We start from the raw sequence: 19,374 nt of genomic DNA, 5'->3' as shown, positions 1-19,374 counted from the left end.
AGCCTTTAGGGAGCGAGCTCATCTACTGTGGCTCTGCTCCGCTCTTCCTCCAAAACAAAAGGAAATAGTGGTTTTCCTGATTTTTTTTTTTTTTTTTTTTTTTTTTAAGTGAGTGTGTGTGTGTATTGGGGGGTGTATCGGACTGTTTTTTGTTTCTTACCAACCTAGTCCAGTCTTTGTGTCTCTTCCTCTCTCTCTAGCTCTCTCTCTCTCTCCCCCTCTTTATCTCTCTCTGGAGCGCTCCACCCCCCTCCACGTTATTTCCTCAGTCATTTAGCCAGAACGTTCCAACGGGTCCTGAATTGCCACCGTGCCGTCCATTTTTAATTACGACCATACTGTACGGGGATTTGAGTCTCTTAAGCTGCAGAGCCGGGAGATTCTTAATCGCCAGGCTCATAAGTAACTGAGCAGAGAAGAGGATGAGTGCGGGCCTCAAGCAGATTCATGCTTCCCGGCGAGGTCATCGGTCAGAGGAAAAATAACACGGGCTGCTCAGTTCAACCGGGCAGAATTTTATTTATTTATTTATTTTTGTCTTCGTGGGATACATTTGTGAATAGTCTGCAAGGCGTGTGTGACTTGTGCAATCAAATACTTGTCCAGTTACTGGGAAAGGGGCGCAGTTCAGGACTGGAATGACCCTTCCTCCACGCGGCTGAATGCACACGCTTGCATAGATGCGAGTAGGAGGTGTGAAGAGGCCAATCGCTTATAACAATATCTGTTTTGTTTGCAATTTATGAAAAAGTTTGTATGCAGCACACCCCGAGAATTCAATATCCAACAGCTGAAACTGAAGTAGCAGACCCCCCCCCCCCCCCCCCCGAAACAAACTACTTCTTTTTGAAGCACGGACGGGCCCAAACTGTTCTCCTTCTGTGCTCCTTGCTATCTCTGGGTATCTCTGTGTCTTGCTTCTCCATCTGTGTCCTGTGTGTGCTCTTAAAGCAATGTTTCCTGGCCTCCACACCCCAGTGATGGATGGTATGAAATGCATTACAGCCCCCAGAGGAGCCCTCCAGCAGCACAATAGCCCTGAGCTCACTTCCAGCGCGGCTCTGCAGTAGCGTTGCATAAGCCACATAGTCACGGAGACCCGAGTGCAAAGAGGCCTAATGGAAAATAAGACGCGGCTGAGAAATGGACAGTGCAGTTGCCGAACGCTATTGTCATGCTACTGCATTGAGGGCGTTTTTGTTTATGTGCTTAGGTGTAAGCCGTTTGTCTGCCACTGATATGTTTGCCAACTCCTGGCTTCATATCCCCTCTGTACCGGCTCTGATTGCTTTCTTTAAAAAAAAAAAAAAAAAACTTGTTATCTCTCTTCTTAGCTGTTATTCGTTTTCCTTTTGTTAGCACTTCGCTCTTTAGTGTATCCGTGGGTCCTCAAAGAGTCTGAAATGCTCTTAAAATAAATGATCTAAATAAAAATCTTGTAATGACAGGTTTCTTTGTGCTTCATGTTCACTCTTACATTAATACAGAGCAGGGTTAGTAGTACAATATGTATCATATGTGCTTTACGAAACACAATTGCACTTCATGTTGTACTCATTTATAATTTCAGAACCTTGATAAGCTATATGCAGTTAGAAACAGGCTGGTTTTGCCAGGTTTGTTTCTATTTTTTTTTTTTTTTTTTTTAATTGGTCTTCAATTAATTACCAGGTAGGATTTAATAAGAGTACAATTTGTCTGTCTAAAGCCTTCAGATACCCTGCTCTTCTGTGATCATTCTGTGGTTATATGAATATTGTGAGGACACTAAGGTCCTGACCTTTGCTTGTGATGTTGGTTGAAGGACTGAAGCGTATTCTGCTGTTGCAACTCAATGTAAGTCGCTTTGGAGAAGAGCGTCAGCTAAATCCCCAAAGGTAAGTGTATGCCACATCGCCATGGATTCCAAAAGTCAAAAGTAATAAGCATTGATGGGAGGTAAAATTTCAGAGATGAGTGTGAACCAATACCTGCCCCCACCTCTCTCTCTCTCTCTCTCTCTCTCTCTCTCTCTCTCTCTCTCTCTCTCTCTCTCTCTCTCTCTCTCTCTCTCTCTCTCTCTCTCTCTCTCTCTCTCTCTCTCTCTCTCTCTCTCTCTCTGTTTCTACGTCTCCCTACCTCTCTCTCCTCGGCTTATAGCAGCTGATGTCTCCCATATTGATCTGCGCCCCAAATGGCGCTCGTCAGCTGATGGCTTTATCTGTCAATCCGGGTGTCCATTGATTGAAGCATTTAGCTGTGTTATAAAGCTGTGAGGGGAGGGGAGGGGGGCGGGGGACACAGAGAGCCCCGTCAATGCTGCACCTGCCAGTGAAGACATCACTGTCCCCTGTTTACCCTCTAAAACACAAAAAAAAAAAAACAGTTTGACCAGTGACCTGCTCACCAGTGTTGACCACAGAACTGCTCATTCTTATTTAAGAGGCAGCTCCTGTTTCAGAGCCTTTTGCTCTTTACTTGTCCCTCTCCCTCTCTTTCCTACACTATCTCTCTCTGTCTCTCCCTTTCTATTTCTTTTGTCTTTCTTATTCTGTTGCTCTCTCCCATTCTTGCACATTTATTGGCATGAATGTCAGAGGAGCAGTGTTGCCAAAACTAATACAAATACACTTTCTTACACTCTTATTCTCTCTCCTTGTATCTGTTTCTCTGAGGAATCTCTCATGTTATCTTTGTATCTCCTTTTGTCTCTGTCACTCTCTCTCTCTCTTTCAAGTATGTTGTTCTAATCTTTTTGTTTTCATCTTTTTTTTAATAATTGTGATTAGGTGAATTACAGTTGTTTCTGTACCTGGGTGTAGGTTGTCATGTAGCTGGATTGTGGCAGTAAAGGAGTTTTAGAATTCAAATTCTCTCTCTCTCAGGTTTGGTTTACCTGAGTCATGCATTACGACACCTGCCCACCCCCTCACTCCCCCACCCCCCGTCCTACAGTGGAAAAAACTAAGCCTAACCTCTGCAGCTTAATCACAGGAATCTACCATTGATGCCATAGCCCATCCCTCTATTCTGTGTACAACATGCTATTGTCATGTTGCTGTGACAAATACATTCTTGACATTTCTGTCAAAGATCAGAGTTGGCTGCTTATGAGACCCAGCTATCGGGTTACACTTCTCTTACTTGATCTTCCAGTGAGGTGTAAATATAGAGCAGAGGTCATCCACTACCTTTGACTGGGCTGCAGAGTTTTAAATTGCACCACTGATGGTGACGTTGGGAGAGTTTCATTTCAAAATGAGAGGCCCCGCATTTCAAAATAAACTGACACCTTCTCTTCGAAAATGATTGTACAATACTGTTGAAGCATTGTACAATCAAGAGGAGGGAATCAAATTTACTTGAACTACTACTACTACCACCACCAATATTACTATTACTTCTATTACTAGTACTACAACTACTATTACTTAGACTACTAACACAGTCAAAAATGTGTTAAAAAGTGGTTAAAAAATAAAATATTTGAAGATTGTTTTGAGATTAATAAATTGGAAAAAACCATGTTATGAAACATGGAGTAATGAATTTCGGGTAGCAATTATTTTTCAGATTGGATATGTAGTGTTTTGGAATTAAACTTTTCAGTTGATGGAATTGCTATCCTGATAACATAAGCTCACTGTATTCATACTGAGTCAAGTATTTACATATAATATGCGATGCAGCAAATGTAAAAGCTAGATGGACATTCTTCGATGTACAATATGCTTGAACTCCAGGAAGATTTTGAGAACAATACTTTTTATTAATGATATATTTTGGAATTTAGTTGACCATATAAATTTTGAACGTATTCACACCTGTTCTTGAAGGGTTTGACAGAGTTGATAGTACTAACTGATAGTACAGGCTGTATCACTCTGTGTTTACAACCATTACAAATGTCAACAAAGCTTTTACCTCCTCAAAATTCATATCAATGTCATATATACTCTCTTGCTGTCATATACTGTCCACCTTTGTATCTAATGCTTGGTCAATTCATTTCACATTGCAAAAAGATATTTTCAATCCACTAAGTAGGTAAGTAAACAAAGCCGGTGGTTGGGCAACAGTGTTTCCAGGATGCTGCACTGTAATTACATCTTAAGCCTTTAAATCCACTTCAAACATGATGGGGAGATGTAGGTGGAGGGGCCGAGACAGGTTAAAGAAGGATCTTTTAATACCTTAAGACAGTTGAGACGAGGATTGTGCAAAAGGGTGGTGCAACATGATATCAAGATGTTGTTCTTAGTGTTCTACACGCTCGGTGGATGTCTCATGTGTGGGCGATGCGACAGGCTGGAGTGGTTTCTGCTGTTGAGGTACAAGTGGAGGCACGCATCCTGTAGATATGAAGTGATAGGAAAAAAACTCAAGCACTGAAGTATATAAGGTCAAGTATACAGTGCAATAGAAAGAGGTTTTATGATCTGACTCAGCCGTCATGTGTAAGTGTACAGAACGCTCCACAACACCATGCTCCAGCTGCTGGGCAGTGGCTAGTATGCCTCAAATCCAGCAACCACATTCACTATTTTACTGGCCAACTAGATTTTTAGATAATGGTTGGCTGCCTGAAAAAAGTGGCTGCTGGGGTGGGGAGACCCAGTCAAAATGGACTCGTTTGGCTAGTGATAAGAAGTGATTTCCACCCTGATTATGACCAGGAGCTGGTGCCTGAAGGATTGATGGCTGGATGGATAGAGAGATACACCCAGTGAGATTTATACAAAGCGCAAGTTAAGGAGCTTGTTTGATTGATTGATTGATTGATTGATTGATTGATTCATTCATTCATTCATTCATTCATTTTTCCATCTTCCACCACAGAGCAGAGAGGAACAAAGCTCACTTAAGAGGGGCAGAGGGGGTAGCAGGCAAGCTGGCTGGTCTCCACTAGATTGGACTTGCTGTGGAGAAAATCGGCTAAAAACCACCATCTAATGCAATGAATGCCTGAAACAAGCACATACCAATACATTCCTGTAAAGTGATCTATTTATAAAATTCTCTGACTCCCCCGAAGAATTTGTGAAATTCCCTGACTTTCCCTGTCTGGAATACACATCGCTCAGACTTCCATGATATTCCAGAAATTCCATGACCAGTGAGAACTCTGAATAACTGTGTAGCACAAGAGAGAAGGATCCATCCCTCCATCCATCCATCCATCCATCCCTCTGTCGGCTCCATATCAGTCGGTGTTGATTGGGGTCCAGTCAGTTGATCTGCCGGGTCTCCGGGGACCGAGGGGACTTGGGTTACAGTTGGAGAACCCATCTCACTTTTCGCGCCATCCAACCTTTTCAATCCCCCTCCCCCTCTATTTCACCAGGTGACCCATCTTCATGACCCACGGAGAGGGAGTCATGTTTCTCTCTCTCTCATCCCCCCCCCCTCTCTCTCTACCCCTCTCTCTTTAAATTCAATAGCTTTATTGGCATGACTGCCAGAATTTTGACATACGATTGATCATATTAGAACTAGTTCAGTAGTACAGAGATCTAATTCCACTTGAGAAACTTCTAGTAGTGTTATCATTAATAGTTGATTCATTATTAATAAATCCCGTTAATAGTATAAATAAGTAGTAGTGTTATTATAGTGTTACTGTTAGTAGCTTGACATTCTCCTCCTTGTGAACTGCTGTCAGTGAGATTTACAGGTTCTGGTTGTCATTTTGGAGCGTTGCCAGTTTTGTTACATATTATACCGCAGGCAGAAGCAGTTAACAATGCTCAGCAGACAGCTCCTTTAATCTATGGGCTGTAATAATTCTCACTAAGAAGCTACTCTCACACGTTTCCTGAGTAAATACAGCTTCAAGTGACTTATCTGCCATTGAATGTGTGTGTGTGTGTGTGTGTTTCCCTTTAGTATTTGTTCTTTTCATTGAGACAGATAGGAAAACTGAGAGGGAGAAACAGGATGAAAGGTTCTGGTGGTATTCTGTCCTCTTAAAATAGCAAGATGTTGCCATACACTTGTAGCCTTGATTCATTTTATTCAGTGCATAAAAGTATTAATCCACAACATTTTCATATAAATAAATGTCTGTTTTGTTGCCGATTGCTTTAACACAATAGTGATTCACCTATGTCCAGTTCATGAAAGCTTTTACATTTGCTGTTCTAAACACCCGGTGTTGGTAGGTCTTTCCTGGGAAAATCCTCTGGTACACAGGAAGTGATGCGTTTTATGTTTCCTGCAGCAGCAACAGCGGTTTGTTTGGAATAAATAGAAGAAGAACTGGGTAGTTAGCATGAGCAGTGATAGCCACCATGGCTGAACAGACAAAGAAAAGTGCGGCAGCTACAGAAACTCAAACTTCATCAACAGAAAATCCAAGGAGAAAGACGTCACAGTGCTCGACAGACTGTTTGATTGACAGGTGATCTCTGGGAAGAGCAGTGCAGAGAGACCACAGCAATGAGCGCTTGGTGACAAAGATGGAGACTAAATCAAGGAACTCAAGGACTACCACTTTCAAAGACCGATGTTTTACATAAAATGTCTTCATAAGGATCAGTACAGCTCAAACTGAATATGTGCCTATTGCACTGGTTGGACACGCAGAAACAGGGGAACAAAACTTCAACTGAGACTTGATACAAATGGAGCAGGCACACACAAATAGAAGAAAAACTTCTCAAATCAAGATGTTTACATGCAAAGTCTCCATTTTTATTCTATATCTGACCAATAAGGTGACATGTGCTTAAGTGAAAAAGCGTTAAATGTTTTTGAGTTGTCCCAACATTCATGCAATTGCTTTAGTAAGTCACAGATGTAGCATTAGATTTTTGTTTTTTTGTGCCGGCTCCCCTTGCACCTAGTTTTCATCAGTTGCTCCAAGTTTGTGGAAACTTCTTATTTTAGTGCGTTGCCTTTGCTTCTCTCAGGATTCAGTCCCAGGCCAGCAGGGACACTTGGGTTCATTGGCGGGGGGTTTTAACCTGTATACCATCACTGTGCATTAATGTGTGTGTGTCTTTTCACTTAGCCACCAATGTGATTTATTCTCCAGGATGTCTTTTTTTTTTTTTTTTTTGACGTACAACTCCCAGTCATTCCTAAGGGGAGATTCCCGTTTTCCTGCTTTGTTGTGTTCCTGATAAAATGCTAGTTTAGCATTTTAAGTCAATTTTTGCAATTTGCTTCCTCTCTCTTCTCTCTCTCTTTCTCTCTCCCTCTCTCTCAGCTTTACTCTCAGCCTTGCTCGCTCTCTCTCTCTGTCAGTTCAATTCAATTATGCTTTATTGGCATGACAGGAAAGAAACCTCTGCTGCCAAAACTATAGAGCGTATCAACTGAGATGTAATGGACATTAACAGATGACTGTCTCTCTCCTTCCCTCTCTGTCTGTCTCTCTCTCTACCAGCTGTGGCTTTAGCTTCATGCCTGGAATAGCGATGTATCTATAGTGTAACGTTACATTTAACTTCCCGAATGTGTGGGGGAGGTGCATATCTTACCACTTGATATGAATTGGTCCGTCATGCCGAGTGGTGGCTCTGCCTGGACTAAAGATAGCGAATTCCATGCACTCGTGGCTTTTTTACCTTTTATGTCCCTGGCCTTGCATTAAAAATAAAACAAACGTGCCCCAGCGTGCGGCGGGGTCCTGACAATACGCCGCCCCGACATACGAACATGTAAACCAAACGGCCAGCGGCCACCCGACATAAAGTAAACACTCGGCATGTGGAGTCCAGACGCTCTCTGTGTCTCTGTGTCAAAGTCTTTTCTCTCTCTCTCGCTCTCTCTCTCTCTCTCTCTCTCGCTCTCTCGCTCTCTCTCCCCTCTCAATTCAATTTGGTTTATTGGAATGTACATACCTATAAACATCTGTTCTACTTGTATGACTGTGTGTGTGTTTGTGTGTGTGTGTGTGTGTGCGCTGCACTACCTTGTTAATGAAGGATCTTGAAAAATCAAGCAGGAACATTCAAATAATGAATTCAAGTTGGCAGAAAAAAAATGATTAGTTCAGGCTGGATGTAGGAAGAACAAATCAGTGTAACAACCACATATTATAAATCTTTCTCTCCTATGAATTCAGATTCAGAATTCTCTATTTTCTATACTTTCTGTCTCTGTCTCTTTCTCACTTCATATAAACTGACACTGTGGGGAAATTGTGTCGTTGCAGCACCAAATAGTAATAGGATATAGCAAAGAAAAATATAATATAATCAAGAATATAGCAGCATGGATTGCAGCATTACCATGCTGTGCAAAATAACAGCACTAGTGCTTAGTGCTTAGTGCTTAGTACTGCCTGATACAGCTTACATGCCATGAAACCAAATAATTTATAATCTTGACATGGTTTGATTGTAAAAACTCTTGTTTAACTGTTTGTTGGTTTCTGACAATGCGCATTTTGTATGCTGCTTTGGCATCACTGTTTCATGCCAATAAGGTAATGTAAGTGAATTGAATGTAGTATAATTGAATTGAGAAAGAGGAAGGGCCTGAACTCCTAGCAGCCAGAGAGAGAGAGAGAGAGAGAGAGAGAGAGAGCAGTAGGCTTTGTTTGGTCTAAACTGGTGTCTAGATGTGTTGGATGGGGGGGTGAGGTGGGGGGTTGGGTGGGTATATACACTGAAGAAGAGGAGGAGGAAGGGGGGGGGGAGAGAGAGAGGTTGAAAGGACTCAGACAGTGCCACAAGGCCGGGGGCTGTTTGTGTTGGCTGACACCTTCCTTACAGCAGTAATCCAGTCTTTCTCCAGCTGGCTGGCTACCACCAACACCCCCCCACCCCCCCGCTTCATTCCCTCCTTCCTTCTTTCCTTCCTTCCTCCCTCCCTTCCTTCCTTCATTCTTCCTGTCCTCCTCCCTTCCTTCATTCCACTAGTGCTACCTTTCCCCCCTTCCTCTCCTCCTTCCTAGGACCTAGAAGCTGCTGCCCAATTTGGAGGTGATGAAAACTGTGTTGTAGTCTCTCTCTCTCTCTCTCTCTCTCTCTCTCTCTCTCTCTCTCTCTCTCTCTCTCTCTCTCTCTCTCTCTCTCTCTCTCTCTCTACCCCATTCTTCCCATTCTCTCTCTCTCTCTCTCTCTCTCTCTCTCTCTCTCTCTCTCTCTCTCTACCCCATTCTTCCCATTCTCTCTCCTTTTCCCTCTCTTTCCTGATGGTAGTTGGTCGTGAAACCTCACACCGGCCGACGCTCGTTCAATGAAAAATTCATTTCCTGTGTGTCGTCCGCTGGAAGGCTGTCGCTCTGCCACTTAATTATTTAAAAAATGCCAGTCATGTGAAGTCAGCGATATTTAATTTACCACTACTGGCGTCAGGGACATCCAATTGATTTATTATAGAGGCCCTTTAATGCGAACAGCTGTTTCCTGCTAAAAATAGGTCAGGGGTCAGATGAAATGACCTTGTTTTTTTTTTGTTTTTTTTGTTTTGGTCCTCCTCAGATTGAGATGGAAAACTTGAGCTGTAATGCGGGGTGGGAAGGGTTAATTCAACCTGAGGGGGACCGCCATGGAGACACTGGTTTCATAGCACTGGGTTTGATTCGGATGGTCAGTTTTTGCCTGCGCCTGTCTGTCACTGTCTGGTTTAGGGACGGACCAGTGTACCTCCAATGGATATGATGCAGTTTGTAATTTAGTACGCATGAACATGTTTTATTATTGTTATTATTATTATTATCTTGGGTTTCAATGGAGAGAGACAAGAATAAAATCCTGGGAGAAACCCTGAATTATTTTATCTTTTATCTATCGTTTGGCATGAAAATGGTCAGATTTAAAGATACTGAATATCAGCCATCAGCAGCTTCTATCCAAACGTGTCAGTATCAGCCTTGAAAATCCCATAGCGGTCCAACCGTAGACTGTATTTCTGTCTTTCCTTTTGTATTTCTGTCTATTTATTTATCTGTCATCTATTTCTTGATCTTTCTCTCTCAGTCTGTCTTTCTTTCTCCTCTGTCTGTCTGTCTCTCTCTGTCTGTATCCCTCGCTCTGTGTGTGTATCCCCAGTTGTTTGAAGGCTGGCCGGGTGGCTGTTGTGTTCTTGGTGGAAGTCAGAGGAAGGACTTAGGGAGTGGTTCAGGGGCCCTCAGCCACAGCACTTCCCACCAGAGCGACCTCTGACCCCCAGTGCCATTAATCACTCGGCTCCTGATGGCCCTGTCCCTGGGGGAAAATCAGTCCGGGGCAAAGGATGATGGGAGGTGAAGCCTGCAGCCAATTACAGATTGGCTCAGTGCGGCCACATGGACAAATCATGGCTTTACAGAGAGATGAAATACCCAATAGTGGCCTACATGAGGCCTGAATGACCTAATGCCATGCAGTGTTCAATATGTGGTCTGATATCATGGCTGAGCCTGCGTTCAGTACTCTATTTTACTGAGGAGTTTAGCTGCTGTGATGAAGTGGAAAGATTTGGTGTGCAGTAACTGGGAGTCTTCGCTGCACCAAATCAAATTTCATTTGTTGGAAGTGGATTTTCCGCTTTAAATTTAAAGTTTTGCATTACACTTCGTTGCGCAGGCAGTGAGAAGAATTAGGAAAAGCAAGCAAAGAGGATGAAATAGTAACGGTCATAAAACTCCACAATAAAGGAGTGTGAGACTGAAGAATTGTGCTGTTGTGATCAAAAGAATTTTTGGACTGGTCTAATTAAGCCTGTTAGAGCTAAACGTCTCCAGGGTTGGAATCGGAGCAGATGTTGGACACCAAAGGCCGGCGGCATGTTGATTCTTGCAAATTAGGGAACTCTCTGGCTAACTGCCCTAGTGTTGCTAATGTGATTTTTGGTCAATTACAGCATTATCAAAGGTGCTTTCCCAGAGTTTTCACATGTTGCCGGGCGATGTTGAAATGTGAAACCTGGCTGATGTGTTGACTAATTAATGCTGTTTTAGGTTTCAAAACCACCTCTGGCTCACTTAAGATATATTGTTAGCTATATGGTTTCCTCTCTCATCCAAACACACCACACACACTGGCCTCATACCGTATATGCAAATTGTTTTATTTTTTGTTTCTGTGTGTGTTGTTTTACTCCTTTTTTTGCCTTGTAGAGCACTTTGTGGCAAACTTGCATTGCAAAATGTGCCTCGTAAATTTGATTTGATTTGACAGTGCACATTGATATGAGGGATGAATAAACGCACGGGTGTGAATTAAAGCCTAACTGCTGGCCTGTCACTGCGGGGCCAGTTCTATTGTGTCTCATTTGTTGTGCTCTCATTGTTCACGGGGACGGCCGGGCCAGTATGAAAACATGGCTTCCTGCTGACCTGCACTTTAATTCACACATCAATAACCCCTGGCTGACCTCTGACCCCTCCAGTTGTACTAATTGTTTGATGCAGGATTGATGTCCAGCGCTGCATTAAATAACTGTGACCAGGCGCTGGCAGCGAAGCATTCTTAGTGCTTTGACCTGGTGCTTGTTCTGGAAATGCTGCCTGCTGCCCAGGGATGTAGTGGAGGGTAAACCCACCTACACAGTTTACCCACTTTTTATTTACAGAATAGAGTTTATCCACCTTGTCAGGCTGACAGAGATCTAGTAATCATAGTAAGTAGTATCAAACTGATGTACTTTATATGAGGACAGGGTCTTTTTTTAAATACTGGTGGCTGCATCATGGTGACCACCAACTAGAGGTCATAGTTCATCCACCTTTTTATTTGCCACTACATCACTGATTGTGATTAAAAAAAAAATCTAAACCACTAGATATGGTTTTAACAGCTTTCGGAGAGGTGTATCAACACATTTATCGCATACATATCTTAACAAATGAGAGATTTTCATTCTAAAATGAGATACACATCTTTTGAAAAATGTGACCACCAACTATTACAAAATGATTAATAGTGCAAAAATAAAACCAATCATGGTACTTTTAAAGGAGAGTAAGTAACTCAAGTCCTTTGTTGACTAAATGAAAACACTTTTACAGATTGGACCCTCTATAATTTAGTGATATTAGACACTAAATCACTGCTACCGCCCCTCTGGCTGTACTGCCCTGCCTCTCTGGCTGGCATGATGGATGTAACATCAGCTTGGCTCCATTCCAAATCTAACTCCCTGCCTCCTCTCCTCTCCTCTCCTCTCCTCTCCTCTCCTCTCCTCTCCTCTCCTCTCCTCTCCTCTCCTCTCCTCTCTTCCTCCTCTCCTCTCCTCTCCTCTCCGCTTAGCTCCCCAACTCTTTATATAGTTAATCCAGGTGAGCTGTAAAAGAAGCTGGCATCTTGGCAATATGCCCCTTTGTTTTGTGGACTGGTAATTGGCTCTGGAGATAAGATAGCTGTTTTCCTGGAAAAGCTTTCTCTGCGGCTTGAACGGGGTTAACCACATATGCTGTGGACAAGCTCATTTTGCGCAGTGAAAGCACATGTCTGTCTTCAGGGATTCCATGTTCAGTGTTTCAGGGGTTTTTTTTATTGTTTGTTTTTTGGACATGTCACCCATTCATCTCCACTGAGGCATTCACATCCTGCATTCCCACCTTTATTTTCTGCTTTGTTGTGTTATCCTGACTACCTCTGGCAATTTGCTGGCCTATGCTTAAATTTATAGACCTCTAAATCAGTGGTTCTCATCCTTTTCAGCCCACAGCCCCTGAAAGCCCTACTCACATCCTCTTGTTGCAGATGTGAACATGCAGAATGGTGAACTTTGACACCAAACAATGATTGTTATTCTCCCTTTTCAGACCATTTTACTTGACTAATTATTAGAAGAAGCCCAGAGGCCACAAATCTTCATTATTTCACAGAAATTGTATAAATCACAAAGATACAAACAAACTATTGTTTTATTTTGGAGACATTTTCATATTCCGTAAACCATCTTATGACCCCCAGAAGCTCCCAACACCCAGGTTAGGAACCACTGCTCCAAGAGAGGCCTGATACTCCCTCGCTATCCTCACAGATGGCCTTATTCATCATCACATGCACTGTATAAAAGGCTTATGAGCCTCTCCTCACTCCCACCTCACCCCAGCCCAGGTCCCAGCTCTGCCTGTAGTGAAATTTGTATATTTTCACATTTTATGCATTTAGCTGAAAGCAATTTACAGAGCGACTTCCAGTGAGCGCAACAGTAGAAAAAGCTTCAGTTCCTTTATCACTGACATTGCAACCAATATTAAGGAGTGCAAAGGTCAGAGACCCAGTGCCCTGACAATATTGCCACGCCTTCCTGTCCGCCACACTTGTGTGGTCCATGTGTTCGTCCCAGCCCCCAGCACATGGCTTAAAGACATGTTGCTAACTTAAGAAATTGAATCGGGGCTAATCTCCATGGCCTGATCACATTGCTATTTTACAAAGACATTAATGGGTCCAGTTCCAGGTTAAGAGCAGCCTGTGGAAGGGCTGAAGGATTGGCTGGCATTAACTGCGAGCGCAAATCTGGACGACTCCCCTGCGCTGGGCCCGGCAGTGCTAACAGCCAAGGGGTGTGGATTTACTCAGTACAATCCCCTAAATGAGCTTCATTATACTGGCCTATCCAGGAGCCCCCCCCCCCCCCCCCCCCACTGCCCATGGATTAGCAGGTCGTCACAATCCCCACTCTGACCCCCCCTCTCCCAGCGCCATACCATGCTCACACTGTTGCACATTGCACTTTTTGATTCTGTTGCATACAACCAGCCGCCCCTCCTCCTCCCCCCCTCCCCCTCTCCCTCCCCCCGCCTCCTCCCCACATGCTCCCTGCACGCTTTACTGCAGATAAGCTGTTGACAAGATTAATGCATCTGTATCAAAAGTCTAGAGCCGCTTCACTTTGTGTTGTTTGCGAATCCCTTTTTCCAGGTCAAGCCTGTTTGCCTTAACTGGGCTAATATGATTTCAAGTTAAATTGAACAGGCCGCGCAGGCTACAGGCCACACAACCTGCTCCTACCAATGTCCTGGAGGTGTTTACATCAGTATTCAGAGGCCACAAAATGATCCTATATTCTACAGCATTGATTGGCGGCTGAGCGAAAACACATTTCGATTGTAGGATTCATCCAACATCGTCATTTCCACCATCTTTGAATGTGCTTTCTGTGTTATTGTTCACTCGGGTGCACAAATGCACCCAAGAGAAATTGGTCATGTGTAGTTGAATGGGTAGAGTGAGGCACTGACACTGCCAGGGTTAGCGGTTCTATTCCCACTGGGGCCACCCATGTTAAAAATGTATGCATTTGTAATACAAAAAGGCACTTTAGATAAAATCATCCACCAAATGGCATATATATCTTCATTTTAATTCCTGTGCATTTACTGTACTTGTCAAATAAAGCGATTCGGATTCTCAGGTAGCATTCGGCATCGAGTCTGTATTTTGGTGTAACTCTTGCGTCTCTGTCCCCCATAGGAACCCCAGTCAATCGCATCCCCATCATGGCCAAGCAGGTGTTGGATCTGTACATGCTCTACAAGCTGGTGACGGAGAAGGGAGGCCTGGTGGAGGTCATCAACAAGAAGATCTGGAGAGAAATCACCAAGGGACTCAACCTGCCCACCTCCATCACCAGTGCAGCTTTTACTCTGCGCACACAGTAAGTCTGGGAGTCTGCGTGTGTCTGTGTTACTAGTTAGAGGCTTCTGCAGGCCTATTCAAATAAAGGGCCTAACAACCAGTCAAATTCAGTTCAGTCTTTGCACTATAACTATCGACTATCTGGTTATCTGAAACAAAAAAAGCATCTTAAGCATGTGTGTGTGTGTGTCCCAGCTGGTAACAAGCACAACCCTCAGGCTGTATTGGTATGAGAGTGTGTGTGTGTGTGTGTGTGTGTGTGTGTGTTATAAGAATGAGTAGGTTTGTGTATGTGTGTGTTGGTATGAGTGTGTATGTCAATATGAGCCCATGCCTGTGTGTTTACACACATGTGAGTTTGTTTCCCCCACCAGGCCGCCTTCCCTGCTCACATTCAATCCCTCCATCCATTACATCACACATAGAGCCCATTGATTCCCATAGATTTATTGACGCCATTTGGGTCAGAGTTCACAATGACTAAGGTGGGCTTTGACTGACAGCTGCTCACCGAGCCTGGACTGCCCCTCTCCCCTGTAGATGTGTAACACCTCTCTACCCCGTCCACCAGCGGAGTGCCTTAATGAACCTTTATGTATTTTTAATGTTGGCTGGCCGTTGTGCAGCATCGCTCCGCCGGCTCTGGCTAATGGACGCTGCTCTTAGCTCCTTATTGATCCTCGGGGCTGCTCTCCGCCATTATGCACTCCGCATTCATAATATGTTTTTATGGGATGGAAAACATGCCAGAGCTGTGACTGCGCATACTGTAGAGCCGCGGTGACGTCACCCCTGTGTGCATACTGAGACAGAACATCGTGTGCACAATCCACATCTCAGTAAAAATTCTTCTTTAGACTGGAATGAGTTTCTGAAGGCTGATACCGATATTGTTGGATTGAAGCTGCCGATATTGTGTGCTGACATTCAATTTGATATTCTTTAAATTTGACCATTCTCATTGCCTCTGAAACGAAGAATTCTTCTTTAATTTGTCTCTTCCCCTTCATTTCCCCATTCATATGTGAAGTGTATTGTAATAGGGGATAGTTAAGGATCACATGCATTCACCGGATCAGTGTAGTTCATGCATGGATAGAGTGGGTTTGGCTAATATTTTGTGCAATCACTGCAAAATCTCTCCCCTTCATGACTGAACTGGATTAAATGGGCTCAGCTGGATTCACGTGCTAATATCTTATAGGCTCGTTGTTCCTGTGGTGATCTGATGTGTTGGTGTGTGTGTGTGTGTGTGTGTGTATTTCCCACTTTAGGTACATGAAGTACCTGTACCCGTACGAGTGTGAGAGGAAAGGCCTGAGCTCCCCGGGCGAGCTTCAGGCGGCCATCGACAGCAACCGGCGCGAGGGCCGTCGCCCGAGCTACAGCAGCAGCCTCTTCCGCTTCTCCCCCTCGCCCAGCACAGCCCCCCACATCCTCTCCCCTCCCAAGATGCACCTGTCGGCTCTGGGGGCCGGGACCTCGGGGGCCCTCAACGGCCTGCAGGGCTCACCCTCCCTGAAGAAAGGTAGGCACCCGACGGCTATGCTGATGAATAGGGGCACAAGAGACCTGCGATGGCGGGATTAAAATGCCGAGGTGACCTGTGCTTTTTTCCTTTAAAAGACGCCAACCTCATATAACTTCCATCAGTTTGATACTACTTACTATGATATATACTCTGATTTTCATAGCAATGTTTTGTCAGCCTAAAAAACATTTGTAATCTCAGCAAACTGAGTTTAATTGGGTTTACCGTCCACTACATCCCTCCCTGCAAGTAAATAAGCAGCTCCCAGATGTAAATGTGTGTAACTGTATGAATGTGAACAACAGCGGTGCTGGGAAAAAAGAGTATGTATGCTCAGAAAACCTCTTCTGGATTAATGAAGGTTAAATAAAACTATTTCAAAGACTGCAGCTTCTCCACACCTGGTTGGACTGGACTGGAGTATTCTGGTTACAGTTGCGCTCCTGCTGCAGGAAGGAGCGCTTCAAAACATTAATGGAGAACTAGTGCCCTCTGTCGCAATTTAGAGAAATTACATCTAGTTATATTTGAAAAAAATACATGGAGGGACATCTCGCCTTTTGCAGAAGTAAGCTGAAAATCAGATTGTCATGCTTGCAAAGCCATGAAATGATTTACAGGCCCAGATAATAGGCCAATCCTACTATAAAATGAGGAAAACTCTGTCCGTCTGTCTGTCTGTCTGCATCCATTTTGCTCCTCAATGGGTTGGCCAATCAATCTGAAACTACACATGGGCATTGAGCATTGGCATAGGCAGGGACTGATGAAGCTGATTTTTCCATTTTCCCAAATTTACGCTGTTTATGCGCGTTTTTTCCTTCCTTGCCTGCGCTCTATCCCTCCACCTCTGTGTGTGCATGTGTGTTTATATGACTGTGTGTGTGTGTGTGTGTGTGTGTGTGTAGTCCATCCAGGTGTTTGGGAGTCCATGTATGAACCAACATGGCCCCAGGCTGCTGAGTGCCCTCACCTTTTACTACTGATTAATAACACGGTTCCCACGGCGGGGGGGGGGGGGACACTTTATGACCAGCGCGCTTTAAAGCTTCAAACCTTCAGTCCACATCAATGGGATCCCCGTTGATAACTGTCATTACCCGGCTCTCTTATCTGATGTCGCCTTGACTCTGGCTGGAATGCGGCTCGGCTGTTGACCCCGACCATAGCCGTGTTTTGACTTCTGTTTCTTTTTTTTTTGCCGCCGTCATTCGTGCAATGAGGTCACGTAGGACGCCACATGGCTCGGCTGCTCCCAGTCACTTTTCACGTGGAGCTGCTTTGCACGTTTGAAATCAGCTCTGTTCTGTTCCTCCAAAGTTATGTAAATCAGTGGTTCTCAAAGTGGGTGTCTGGGAACCAGCAGGGGTCATTGAGGGGATTTCCAGGAGGTGCTCAGCAAAATGAGCAACAGTCTAATTTCACTATAATTTAATTTACTAGAAATTGTCCCAATTAGAGATTGTATGGTAAAGTTGTAAAGTTTCACTCTCACCACTGTACTCTTCCCTACACTGTACTTCCCCATGTACAGTGTAGACTGTTTTACAATTCACACAACAACAATAACGTTCCTATATGTCCCTGGGACCAAATCTTATCAAATGGAGGTCCCAATGTTTGTATGTTTGGGGGTCCATGACAGGAAAATGTTTTTGAGAACCCCTGATCTAAATTCAAGGCCTTAAAAGGTCATAAGTACAGATAAATAGTTAACATAGTTTCAGAAGTCTTCAAAAATGTCTTTTCCTGACGAGTTACTTTTGTTGTGCAAAATCTACCAGTTCATTCAAACTGATTTTCCAGGAGATGTTTTCTCATTTTTCAATTATGAACAACAATTTTTACTATAACTGACATGAAAAAGGTCTTTAAGTCTTCCATTTAACTAAAACCCACAGATAAAACCCACAGACTCTCATTTTGTTATGTAAATCATGTCAGAGTTTTCTCTTTCTCCCCTCCTCTCTCCCTCTGTCTTTACCTCCATCTTATCTTCCATCAAAATGAGTCAAAAATGTCATAAAACCTGTCCACATAATAAATTGTCAGATAATGTAAGAACAATTTTAGACTGATAATTGTAATAATGTTTTACAGATAATGTAATGCCATGTTACATTAACATTATTCCATACCCATCAGTAGTTTTACTACATTTTCAGCCCATTTAGATGGCTGTTTCATTCCATATTTACCAGTTATTCCATTAGAGACAGTATAACTAACCCTGCGTCTCCATCCTCCAGACGACCTGACCACCTCCATGTTGGCGGCGAGGCCCTCCATGGCGTTGGCCCTGGGCCAGCAGCAGGTGGCCGGCCTGGCGCGAGCCGCCACTCTGGAGCAGCTGAGGGAAAAGCTGGAGACGGGCGGAGGGGAAGGACCGGAGAGGAAGATGGCCCGCCTGGCGGAGGAGCAGCAGCGCCTGATGCAGCAGGCGTTCCAACACAACCTGCTGGCCATGGCTTCCCAAGTGCCCATGAACCTGCGCCTGGGGGCCCCCTCCACCACCACCAGAGGTCAGCGGTGCCACACACACACACACATTATAGGTTTCCATACAGATGCCAAGCAAATGTTAAGCGAACTCTGAAATGTCACAAAAAATAAATAAGCAAATTAGATGTGTTTCCATCAAATCTACCAACTTATAACTTGTTTTACCAACAGTGTTTCATGATATCCAAAGGCACTTTTCAAATGTTGTGCTATAAGACTGAATCATTTATAGGGCTGATCATGCCAAACCTATGTTATTATTTATACCACAAATGTATTTCACATCATTTCTTTATTGAAAAAAACTTTCCCACCTTGCAATTTGACGTTTCCATTCAGCTTTTCGAATTCAATACTTTTTATTTGTATATTTTTTTTTATATTTGGGTAAAAATACTTAGAAACCCAGCAAAACACCCTGTAGCAACTGAAAATGTAAAAACTGCGAGATAATGTGATGATTTGTCAAAATGTAATAAAACCCTGTAACAGAGTCAAAAATGTAATAAACCTGTTCATGTAATAGATAGCCAAATATGAACAATTTTAGACTGATATTGTAATATTTTTTCCTGATAATGGAATACATTGTTACATTGACATTGTTACATACTGTTATGTAACTTTATTTGAAGATCTGAAGATGTTACTACATATATATATATACATATATACATATTACATTATGTTATTACCTTGTAAATGATCACATTAAAAGGTTTATTACATTACAGCCCATTTATAGGGACATGTTATTACATTTTGCAATTGTTTTATTATCCAGCAGTTTATTGCATAATCAGTTGCTACACCTGGCTTCAACACAGCATCTGG

General features: G+C 43.4%; 1 pseudogene; it reads left to right on the top strand.

Annotated features, from left to right (window-relative positions):
* LOC139639458 (AT-rich interactive domain-containing protein 3B-like) overlaps window positions 1-19,366 on the top strand; it is a 49,750-nt pseudogene extending 30,384 nt beyond the window's left edge.
* Window positions 19,367-19,374: the final 8 nt, after the last annotated feature.

Source organism: Centroberyx affinis, unplaced genomic scaffold (assembly GCF_046629955.1).
Source record: "Centroberyx affinis isolate AG114_WGS23_722 - 3 ecotype Tasmania unplaced genomic scaffold, CSIRO-AGI_Caff_v1 ptg007319l_1, whole genome shotgun sequence".
Lineage (NCBI taxonomy): Eukaryota > Metazoa > Chordata > Actinopteri > Beryciformes > Berycidae > Centroberyx > Centroberyx affinis.
This window is presented reverse-complemented; position numbering and strand designations above follow the sequence as displayed.